We start from the raw sequence: 12,886 nt of genomic DNA, 5'->3' as shown, positions 1-12,886 counted from the left end.
AGATCGAACAAGCTCCAAAATGGATTTTACAGTGTGGTTCTGACTCACATAAGCAGCCTCCAGGACTGGGAAATTGTTTCTAAGAAAGGATCATCACAACCCATAACTTTAAATTATTCAAAAACAATGCAATGAAATCAAAACAGAAAAAACAGAACAATAACTAAAAAATAAACCTTAACCCTTGATCCTTGATCCTTGCAGGTATTGGAAGGTTCGGCACTCGACAAGATCGAGAACAATGGATTCCTATCAGCAGGTTTCGGCATCGACAAAGGATTTCGGAGGGAAATGATAATTTTGGAAATGGGTGGTGAAGAAAAATAAGGTTGAAACGATTTTGTTTGGGGAGTGGGAAAAATTATGGCCGATGGGGAGAAAAGGGAAGACATGGGGTTTGGTTTACAGGGATTTAACAAAGAGATTGTGAGGAGATTTAAGAGCAACGACAAGAATGGCAGAATGTTAAAACCCAAAAGACTAAATGGCCAATTGAATGTTTAAGCAGATTGATCTGCCTGTTAGTTGTTTTCTTGCTTCTTTACGGAAATGGGGTAGAAAGAGTAGAAAGATAACATAGTTCACTTTGTTCTTCTTTTATAAAGTAGCCAATGACTTAAAAGAAAGACATTGCACAACAAGTGACCATTAGAAAATAATATACAGAAGAAAGAATAAAAAGATAAGCAGAAATTGGAAGAAGAAAAGAAATGGAAGAAAAATACCCCAAAACTTCAAAATGCAGTATGATCATAACAAATTTGTATCATCATGGACAAATCGAACAAACTCCAAAACAGATTTGCAGCAGGCTTCCAACTCAAATAAACAGCCTCCATGCTCCCCAAAACGTTCCTAAGAAAGGATTCAGCTCCCTACCAACCAACATGCATCACATCCCATAACTTTCATTTCTTCAAAAACAATGTAACTAGCTCAAGGTAAAAAAAAAAAAAAAACAGAAAAAGAACACTAACCAACTTTTAAGGAATCAGCTCCCTGCCAACATGCATCACATCCCATAACTTTAATTTCTTCAAATACAAAGGATTTAACTCAAAGTAAAAAAAAAAAACAGAACACGAACTCTAACCAACAAAAATAGAAAAACCAACTTAACCCTTGATCCTTGCAGTCCATCGGGAGGTTCAGCACTGGACATGATCGAGAACATTCGGTTCCCAGCCACAAGTTTGGCCATCGACAAAGATTTTCAGAGGGAAATGAAATTTTTGGAAATGGGCAGTGAACAAAAATAAGGCTGAAATGATTTTGTTTGGAGAGTGGGCAAAATTCTGGCGAGTGAGGAGAAAAGGGAATACATGGGGTTCGGTTTATAGGGATTTTTCTTAATGGTTGTTGGAAGAACAAAGAGATGTGATGAGGTAAATGTAATATTATATCTTCTAACCATTGTCAACTTAAATATGCTTTTGACTATAACAAGTGGGTTTGCTGAAATTGAATGTCAATCCCACGAAAACTCTGAAACCGGGGATCTCGGCGCGCATTTTACTTGACCTAAGCGGCTGGCTTGGCTCCCTCTTTTTTTTCTCTCTCCCTCTCTACCGGCTGCCATGCTGGGTGAAGAACTCTAAGCACCTACTAGGCGGGATCGGGTTTTGCTTAGGCAAGAAAAGCGGAGAGGATCCCACGAAAACTCTGAAACCGGGGGATCTCGGCGCGCGTTTTACTTGACCTAAGCGGCTGGCTTGGCTCCCTTTTTTTTTTCTCGCTCCCTCTCACAGGCTGCCATGCTGGGTGAAGAACTCTAAGTACCTACTAGGCGGGGTCGGGTTTTGCTTAGGCAAGAAAAGCGGAGAGGATCCCCACGAAAACTCTGAAACCGGGGATCTCGGTGCGCATTTTACTTGATCTAAGCGGCTGGCTGGCTTGGCTCCCTCTTTTTTTTCTCTCTCCCTCTCTACGGCTGCCATGCTTGGTGAAGAAATCTAAGGACCTACTAGGCGGGATCGGGTTTTGCTTAGGCAATAAAAGCGGAGAGGATCCCCACGAAAACTCTGAAACCGGGGGATCTCGGCACGCATTTTACTTGACCTAAGCGGCTGGCTTGGCTCCCTCTTTTTTTTCTCGCTCCCTCTCTACCGGTGCCATGCTGGGGAACTCTAGTGACCACTAGGCGGGGTCGGGTTTTGCAACCCTTAGCAGCTTGGTCGTATTGTTTGTTTCTATCGGCTGTTATGTTGGGTGAAGAACTCTAAGAACTTGCCGACTTTGCTTTCTACCTGACCTAACAATCATATTTTGCTTTCAAACAATCTTATACAAATGTGTATGGCCAAAAGAGGGATTTAAAATTAATATAAAAAAGGCATTAGAATATGGCAAAAAAGGGGATTAAAATTGAGATAAAAAAGAGAACCGCACATATTATTATGTACATAATTCACAATATTCAGAAAATGAACCAAGTGTTCTACTCATTTCTAAGCTATCAATATATGCATTTTCAACATATGTAACATATTCAAAGAACAAATACAATCACAAATCCGAGCTCCGTTCTCATGCGTTAGGCATACATGCTTTTTTATGCTAAAAAGCGAAGTAGACATGGTACTTATTCTAAGCATAGAGCATTGCAAAAGTTTCTAAATTTTGACATTTTTAGCAAAATTTGCAAAATGAAAATTTCCCAAAGGACATGGAATGTGCAAGGCTACAACCCCCCCCCACTTAAAAATATGCATTGTCCTCAAAGCATTTTAAGCAAGATTCTACGGATGGAAAAAAAAAGAAAAAGGAGAACAGAAGACCTCCCCTTGTAACCTAGTTTCTTCATGGAAGCTTGCTGTTTTTTTGTAAATTACATACATCAATAAGAAAGAAGCAAGATGCCCAGTTTTTTTGAACTGCTGTTTTCTCTTCTTTTTTTTTCTTTAACTTGCTGTAAATTGGAGATGTTTTCCATAACTACTTTGGCTTATGTAATTTACCTTCTCCCTAAATGCAACCATAAATCAAACAAAGTAGATGAATAAATTTACACCACAGAAATCCATCCTATGAAGACTAGAGCGGAGAAAGATGGGATAAGGATAAAGCATAGGAAGAGCAAATACCCGATGGGAAGTAAACTGATAAAAAATACTTTGTGTTGAGATAATATATCCGGAACCAATTTTCTGGCAGCCATTAAGATTTACCCACTGCAACTCTGCACACAAATATTTTCTTATAAACAATAATTAACACAATCTAATTGGTATCTTATGGATATAAAAGACAGCATGGATCCATATTGGAAGGATTTCAAATTAGTCTACGAACAAAGAATTTGGAAGGATTTCAAATTAGTCTACGAACAAAGAATTTGGAAGGATTTGTGATCAACTAAGGAGCTCTCGACTTTCTCCGCTGGAATTTACCTTCCTTGGGTACTTATCGACCAGAGACTGGAAGTAGTTGTGCTCTTCGTCCACAGTAGTCATCCAAAGAGCAAGGGAAAGACCACGACGCGCAGTGGAATAGGAAAAAGAGCGTCGAGCACAGCTTTCGTGTCACCAGCAATCGCTTTTCCTTTATTGGTAGACCGAAAAGGCTTTGTCAAGCAGGCAGGCATGATTGTCACTCGATCGACAGTTGAGAAATCCAGCGCTGTTAGGGCTAGGAGAAGAAGATGGCCGTGAATCGCGATTTTGAGGAAGACGAAGAAGATAAGAGAAGGGGAGAGGACGAGAAAGTAGAGAGAAAGAGCCGTTAGAGAAGAAGTAGGGGAAGAAATTCTTTTATTTAAAATTCAATTGCATTATTTATTTATTTATTTAATTTCTTTTTTTTATTTATTTAATTTAAATAATATACATAAATTTGCAAATTGGAATATATAGTTATATTACTTATTATAGAATATCAAATGAAAATAGTGATTAGAAGAAATGTCTAAAATAAACAAAAATAATAAATATTCAAAAAAAAAAATCTTTAAAATCTGGGGATAGGGATCAACAAGTTATTGAAAATTTTTTCCTCGCCAAGTAGAATTGCTTTATCAACGATTCGATGAATGTATCTATGTTCAATTCGTGTGTGTACATGTATGAATCAAGTTCATTTCGTTAGGATGAGGCTCGTCAATTTAATTAGGGATCGGTCTTATGATGAAACAATTCATTGCATTGATAAATCCAATATAAAAAACCATTTTACCTATACTCATTAGATAAATCCAGTTCCTCAATGAGCGACTATGTGGATAAGATATATTTGTACATATCTTATTATTTATAATTTATAAGAATTATATACACTAGACTCATCGTGGCTAGTGGCTTACTCAGAAATTGAATCAAATAGGCCTTTTTAACTCAGTGGTAGAGTAACGTCATGGTAAGGCGTAAGTCATCGGTTCAAATCCAATAAGGGGCTTTGGCTTTTTTCATAAAACTCCAGCCGTAGTATTCATATTTGATTGAGGGAAACGTGAGTGAGAGAGAATGGGAGATGAGGGAAAAACTATAAAGGATTTAGTGAAGAAAAACCCATTTAAAATATATTTGAATTATTTGTGATAAAGCTCATTTAAAACCCAAAACAATTTCTTTATAACTAAAACAAATATTTTGTTTTTAAAATTTAGACTAAAAAAATCAAATTTTACTGCAAAAACTGAGATAAAATTGTCAAGCAAAAAAAATATATTTTGTTTTTCAAATAATTATAATCCATAATTTTCAAGAAATGTGAAATTTCATTTAATAAGATAAAAAAATTGTGAACATTAGTTTCCAACTTTGGCAATGGATGAAAGTATTAGAAATTGAAAATAATTGTTAGACATGCATGTTAGCCGTCACCACAAACCAATCCAATTTTTCATTCAAAAATGTTGAATTTATAATTAATGGTTCTCGAAACATTCATACAATTTTTTTTTTAATTTAACTTACTTAATTTGAGTTTTCTTACGATGTTCATGTCGATATTATACGAAAAATTGTCTTAAATGATAAAATTGCTGAAGATATTCACAAATATAACAAAGTTTTACCGTCTGTTAGTTAGTGATAGAACATGTACTAGTGGTCTATCAATTATCCTCTATGGTTTTAGTTTAGTGGTTATTTATCAAGCTCTTAATAAATTAAATAGTGATTTAACAAATATAATGTAAAAGAATATTCCAAGAATAACCTTGGAGTATCACTTGAATTTTCAAAACGACCTAACAATGCTAAACTATAAGCTCATAACTCATAACCTATCAAAAAAAGTACAGATAAAAAAAAAAACTATTTAAATCTTGAAAAATGAAATATGAGAAAAAAAATGAAAAGAGAAGAAATAAATTTTAAAGTATATGTAAATTTTAGATATTAAGTAAAAAAGAGAATATGTAAGTTGAATTTTAATCGGTAAGAATATGGATGTCTAGAAACAAATTTTTAATTTTTTAAAAGTTGATTTATAATCATTTGATTTCTTTAAATTCAACAACATAAACATAAAATGATTTGATTTTGAATTTATCACACCTTACAAATATTTTTCAAATTTCAAATCAAGAGATACTAAGTTTGTTGACCTTACCCACTTGATTGCCATTTTGAGACTTGTTTAAGACTAAGTTTGTTTCACTTGCATACTTGGTTGTCATTTTAGGTCTCAAAGTGCATTTTGAACTTTTTTTTTAATGGGCTTTATAAAAAATAATTCAAATGGAATTGGCAGATGGCTGAGGGCCTTCGTGAAACGTGGGAGAGAAGCGATAAGAATATGGATGTCTTAATGGTCATAGAAATTTATTATGCTTGGTTTTTGCTTGAAATTTTTTCTATTATTTACTTTATTGAACACACACGAGCACCCGTACATCTGGATTTGTAAGAATATGTATCATTATAAGGTTTCCATCCATCTTTCTTATGCCATCGATGAAGTTTTCGCTTAGATCTTTATCTTAGTTCGGCCTCTTTAAAATGTTACTCCATACAAGGAAGATCGAAAGTTGTGATTACCAAGTGTAGATTTGTATTGTATAGTTGCCTTAGTTATTTTTTTAATTATTCTTTTTAGACGTTATTTTCTTTTATAATTAGTTCTCTTTAGTTAGAATTTCTATTAAATTATACTTACCTATTATCAAATCCTTTTTCCGTAATAAGAGAAAATGGAGTTTTTCTCAAATAACAAAAAGTGATTATTTAAGATAGTATGCTAAAGGGAACACATCCAACTACCATGTTCAGAATATTACCTTTGCCGATTGAAAGTCTTGGATTCTTGGTCAACTTTGAACGCAAAGATCTTATATTGTAATATTGTTTTGCTTCACTTGCATCATACACTAAAACACAAGATTAAAAAAAAATATTATATTTAGACTTTTGTATGGTAGATTAGGTGTTCTCTTTGAATTGGTGGTTGGTATTGGCTTTCTAATTATGATATGATTTTGGGAACCTTTGAATTATGTTCTTCAAACCTTCTCTCTTCGATTGAAGCTTATTATATTTTATCGTTGTTAGTTTTTTTTTTCTCTCCATTTTTTCCCTTCTAATATTTTTATTTGATATATAATGTGCATAAAAGAGAAAGTAGTTAATGTGTTTTACATTGTTGTGTTGTGCAAAGTTGGTGCACTTGGTTCAAATATTTAAGATTTGGTGAAGCACTTGGAATAGTCTAAGTTCAAACTTTTAATCTGTAGGATAATTTACTTTATAAGAATCACACATTTACCTTTTTTTTTTTTTTTTTGAAATAGGAAAGGAGCCTCTTCATTAAGCTGAAAATGAGTAGACAAGACAAAAGATAATACAAAGAAGCCCTAGGATCAGCTAGTGCACTCGGACATCTCATCTAGGTTGACACCCACTTAGCGTTCTCACCATATCGAGACTTAAACCAAAAGACTAAACCAACGACAAGGTTTAGAATAGATCATACAAACTGCCCAATAACTATACAACATAGATTTAAGACCACTAGAAATCCAAAAGAAATAAAATAAGAGTACAGTGGACTAAGAATTAAAAATGAAAGTCGGCAGTTATGACTTATATCTTGTATGGAGAAATCTTTGATGTCTTTTGAAAGAGAGCATCAAGTAGAAGCATTGATTCTAGCCATTTCGACTCGAGTTGTCCAAGAGAAAGCTTTATTTTGAAATGTTAGTTGATTATGTTCAAACCAAATTTCTGGTAAAATGGCCTTTACTGCATTTAACCAAATCAATCTTGGTTTCTTCTTGAGAATGGGACATGAAATAAGCTGGACCGTGTTCTCCTAAATCTATAGTCGAAAATCCAATTCAAATGAAGATAGCCAAGTAAGCCAAAACCAACACTTCTTTGCATGTAGGCAGGAGAAGAAAATATGATGTAAATCTTCTAAAGCATGCAAACACAAGGGACAAACATGAGGAGATAAACTGAGAAAGGGAGGTTTCATTTGCAAAACTTCTGCACAGTTCATAGTCCATTTCGCATTCTCCAAAGCGTGATATTCACTCTTCTAGGGCTTTCTGTCTTCCAAATTGTCGAGTACTTTGTTTTCAAGACTGTGTTAGAACATGTTTGGCTGATTAATAAATTAGTAGAACACACTATTTGGTGTTCTATCATTTTGGTATCGGAGAAATCGAATCTGTGAAGTTCTATATCATGGCTCAAAAGCGAATTGAGGAAAAGTTGGAAATGGTAGATCAAGAAATATCCGGCATTCGAGCAGAATTACATGATCTGCCAACAATCAAGGAAAACGTGTCATCTTTGGCGAAGAGTATTGAGAGGTTAGGAGTACAGGCTGAGAAGCAACAACAGCAACCAGAAACACTGTTGAAATATATTGAAGGAATGATCAAAGGGAAGACAACGATGGAAGAAGTACTAGAAGGATCATCAAGTGAGTTGACAGCATGGTTGATGTCAGTGATTGGACGATGATGGGAGGAAAATATGAGGAAAAACATACCAAGTTGGAGGGTGAAGATTCTGCGGGCGACCGAAGCAAATTTAAAAAAATTGAAATGCCAGTTTTTGTGGGAAATGATCCTGATTCTTGGTTGTTTAGGGCTGAGAGATACTTTCAGATACACAAACTGAGTGAGTCAGAGAAAATGACTGTGTCCATTATTAGTTTTGATGTAGCAGCTTTGAATTGGTATAGATCTCATTATTAGTTTTGATGGAGCGAGATATATCCTATTAAAGTTGTCGTGTTACTTAATCGCATTATAACGCAAAGACATTCCTTTGCTCTTTCTTGCATACAAGTTAGTTCCCATTTCTATTTTGTCATCCATATTCCCTCTTATAGAATCTCTAAGCGTAGATATCTAGTGGTAGTTTGTTCTTGTATTTCTTTTATACCATTCGTTATTCTTTAATTCTTTTATACTGCCTAGATAATAAGTAATACCTAAAATTAATATCTTGAATCAATTCCTTATGTTCGACTCGGGATCACCCATGTAAACCTACCATTTCACTTGCACTTGGACAAGTAGTAAGAAAACTTGTACTCAAGAGGACTTAGTTGCCACACGATATGAAGGTCTAGTGAGCAATTCACATGCAGTTAACATGCTTAGTGATATATCGCCTAGATTGAGTATAATTTTCATTCACCATTTACTAACACTAAGTCCTGATTGTTGAAGAGAAACAACACCTCAATAACCGGAGCGATCGACTTCTATCTTTAGTTATTCGATCTTGAACCTTAATTGCACGAGAGATGGCCTGGGATGAAACAAATTTACATTTATTTTATTCAGTCTCGAGCATACATTGTCCTAAGATGCTACATTATGAAAGACTTCTGCCTTTAGTTATTCGATCTCAGGCCTTAATTGCACTGAAATGGCTCGGGATGAAAGAATTCTGTCTTTATTCTATTTAATCTTGGGCATACATTACATTGAGATGCTCCGAAATGAAATTTTTTTGCCTTTAGTTATTCGATCTCGACCTTAATTGCATCGAGATGACCCGTTATTAATAAATCACAAAGAAGATATAAATCGCAAGGACGTCTATGGAATTTGTGAAAAAATAATCTCGCATCATGGACTTTTCTTATTTTGTTATACGAACCATAAATATTTTGGATTTTTCTACATTTATGTAAATTACTCTTAAATTAATCTAATTAATATTTAATTGGAAATCACCGCCACTTGGATATAGGAATACGGGAGCATCCCACATTCTCTAAATAACACCCACATATGGAAGTTATTATCTTAATTTAAATTAATGATCACAAATAGCAAAAAAGTTAAAACTATTTACAAAATATAGCAAAAAATTGAAACTATTTACAAAAAGACTCAAATGTGCTATAGAGAATTTAATTATTATGCTAATTAGTTTCAATTTAATTAGTATATTTGAAAATTCCACTTAAATTTGATTAACACTAAAATAATTAGTTAATATATAATAATTATTTAAATCACATTTAATTAATATTTCATTTAAATCACATTTAAATGAATATCTCTCACATAACCAATAGTTTGAATTTAATTAAATAGAATTAAACTAAATTATTAATTAATTCTTCAATTATTTAATTTCTAAATTAAATATTTTATATTTGATTTAATATAGATTTGAATCATACTCATATATGAATTTCTCTCATAACCTATTGTTTGAATTTGTATCATATACGTATTAAATTTTAATCTATAGTTTTATTACAAATTTAATTCATATTAAATTAATATTTGAACTCATTCAAATATTTATTATTTCATAAATTAATTTTAAATCATATACAAAATTAAATTTATATAATAAAGTTCAATTAAAAGATAAATTTTATATTATAATATATCACCATACATTATACTAATTTTCAAAGTAAATATGAACATTTCAAATTACAGTCAATATGTAATAACCTTAATACCCTTTACATACTAGGAAGGGACCTAATAAATTTACATTTCAAAGTGTTGGGAGCTAGCTACCATAGTTGAAATCAATTTATTTACTTTAGTTGTCGTATTATCCTTAAGAGCACCTCATGCCTCCACATCAATAATCATTTTATCTCATTGCAACAATCACCCATATAAATATTGAATCAACATATGGTTCTGTACCTAATGATGAAAAACTTGGCACTGAGCCAAGTATCTCCCCCAATAATCGTAAAGTGATTCATCCTTTCCTTGTGTGATGCATAGATTTTCTTCCTCACACTAGTAGCATAAAAGGTTGAAAAGAACTTTTCCAAATATTGTCTCTACATCTACTCCCATGAAATAATGCTCCCTGGTGACAAGTAATAGAGCTAATCTTTCACTTCTTCGTGTTACGAGAAGGGAAAAGCTCTCATGTTCATCTCTCAAGGGTTATAATGTGAGGACTCATTCCATTGCAAACAATATGGGGCTCGGCTATCGAGAATAATATGGGGCTCGACTATCGAGAATAATATGGGAGGGCAACCTACAAAATATGTAGCCACATGTGGAGAAGGTCCATGAGCTATCCATCTTAAGGAAGGCGTGATGGAATTTTTAGGAACTTCGAGAGCGAGGGCAACCTAAGTAAAAGATGAGTAAAAGATGAGTTAAAAGCAAAGATATCTAAGTAAAAGCAACCTTAGTTAAAAAGGAACAAAATAACTATAGCTATAGTATTGGACATAAAGATGAGTAAAAGATGTTTACTTACGTAATGTATGCTAGGATGCACATATAGCCTATTTCTACCATGCCGCAATAATGGAGCAAGTCCTAACGAGCTAAATAAATGAATTTGTTTTTACCGAATATTAGCTCGTTCATTAGGATGCGAACCATATCTACATCCTTCATATTGTTCACGACATGTCCATATAAGAGCTTAATGGTTCCATTAACATTTATGTAATTTGAAGAATACAGAACATCCTTTGGGGTTGAATGCTCCAAGCACAAACAAAATAATATCAAAACCTAAAATACAATCACAAATAAATATCAAAGCTTCAATAGCATATAAACAAGTCAACGAGGTCATTCAACAATATTACCTAATGCTTGATTTAAAGTCTCTATCTTGCCCTTCACTGGAATAGGTAAACTACAAGTTTAGGGTTTAGGGTTTAGGGTTTAGGGTTTAGGGTAAAGTCTCTATCTTGCCCTTCATGAGCAAGTCCACCAAGATTTTAACATTGGGACCACCATTGCTATCATCAAGTACGGTTGCTATTGCAACAATATTATTAATTGTTCCTATAGCCAATTTGCACGGTGTTTACTTTACAAGTATTAAAAGCATCATTAAGAACAATTTATCCTATAAACATTAAAATTTTAAAAGTGACAACAAAGTTAATTACCTTCACTTCTTCGTTCATAGGTGTGTTGCCCAAATCCTCATCGGCATAGAGATCTATGTTAACACTTCTGATGGACGATCTCAGATGATTATGACCCTTTTTGTAACTTTTGCTTTTTGAGTCATCTTCTACAACTTGAGAACTTGCAATTTTCTCTTTCCCTTTCACTGTCTTGAAATATAGTGATTGAGAGACAAAACCACCCATGCCACGTACACGTCCACCATGCTCCTTAGAGCGCAATGACTCAGTCAATATGTCCTCATCTCTATGTGTTTCAGCTAATGCATCCTATAGAACAATACAAGTATTCATCATTAACTAAGTTAACAAAAGATTAAATATTGTATATAAGTAAATCGCAAGCAAACTTACGATTCGAGAGACACAATCTCGAGTAGCATCATCAAAATAATCATTGTTTTTTCCTTTTCTTGCTTCTTTCCAAAGAGTTGAACGATAGGAAAGATCACACGTTATATTATGCAACCAAAGATATATATTTAATTAGCATAAACATATTAAGATAAATTATTTCATTCAATTAGAAATACTTACTAATTCTTCGACAGGATTTTCATATCCCTTACTAGCAATGTGATGATTGTATATGCATTTTGATCTTCTTTCCCTTTGAATACGACTATAATCCTATACAAAAAATTAGTTTGTAGTTACATACCAAACCAACATTAAAGTTAACATGTAATTAAATTTATTTACCTCACATTCTTCAGTCAGTCTAGCGTCCACAAAGGATTTCCAATCTTCTTGATTAATATGAGAATAGATCTTAGGAGGAAACTACAAACATGATGGTTGATCCTTAAACGGAAGTATATACAGAAGAGTTAACGTAGTTTTGAAAGTTCGATACTTTCTTGATGCAGACATTAGGATAGAATGTCTAACATTGGGATGTAACTCAAACGACATCTACACAAGAAAAAAGAAAAAAATATTTAGACTTAGGGAAATCAAACTACATTGTAAGAAAAATGTAATTATAGAATTCATACCGATATACAATCGTAGATTTTATCTTTCAACTCATTCGAAACTTGTTTCCAAGATTTGTATGTGATAGGAATCTGCTGTCGAACACACACACCAATGTAACTTTGAATTTTCTTAGATATAGCTCTTACAAGTTGCCCATGTTCATTAAATTGAACGGGCAACCGTTGCCCAGAATTTCTTACATGCTAACTCTGGCATAGTCGTTGGGCCACATGGCGCGAATGATTTGTTTCTTGCTTTGGGAATCATTTTTCTTTCATCCTCACTTAAGTATGTGACTCCTCCATCTATGAATCTGCAAAAAAAACATATATGTATTAGTAAGCACGTTAGTGAGCAAAGTAAGGACATAAAATAAGCTTAGTAATTACAATCTCTGAACATAAATCTATTATAAAGGAAAGTAAATGGCATACCTTAATAAAACATTTATACAATTATTACTTATCAACCCATCTACCCTCACAATCATGTCTAATATATGATTAAGTTGTATCATCAATCTCGTGAGGTGTATCAACATTGGGCATCTTTTGAACAACTCCATAACCACACTCTAGTA

The sequence above is a fragment of the Cucumis sativus genome, unplaced genomic scaffold (genome assembly GCF_000004075.3).
Source record: "Cucumis sativus cultivar 9930 unplaced genomic scaffold, Cucumber_9930_V3 scaffold81, whole genome shotgun sequence".
Classification (NCBI taxonomy): domain Eukaryota; kingdom Viridiplantae; phylum Streptophyta; class Magnoliopsida; order Cucurbitales; family Cucurbitaceae; genus Cucumis; species Cucumis sativus.
This window is presented reverse-complemented; position numbering follows the sequence as displayed.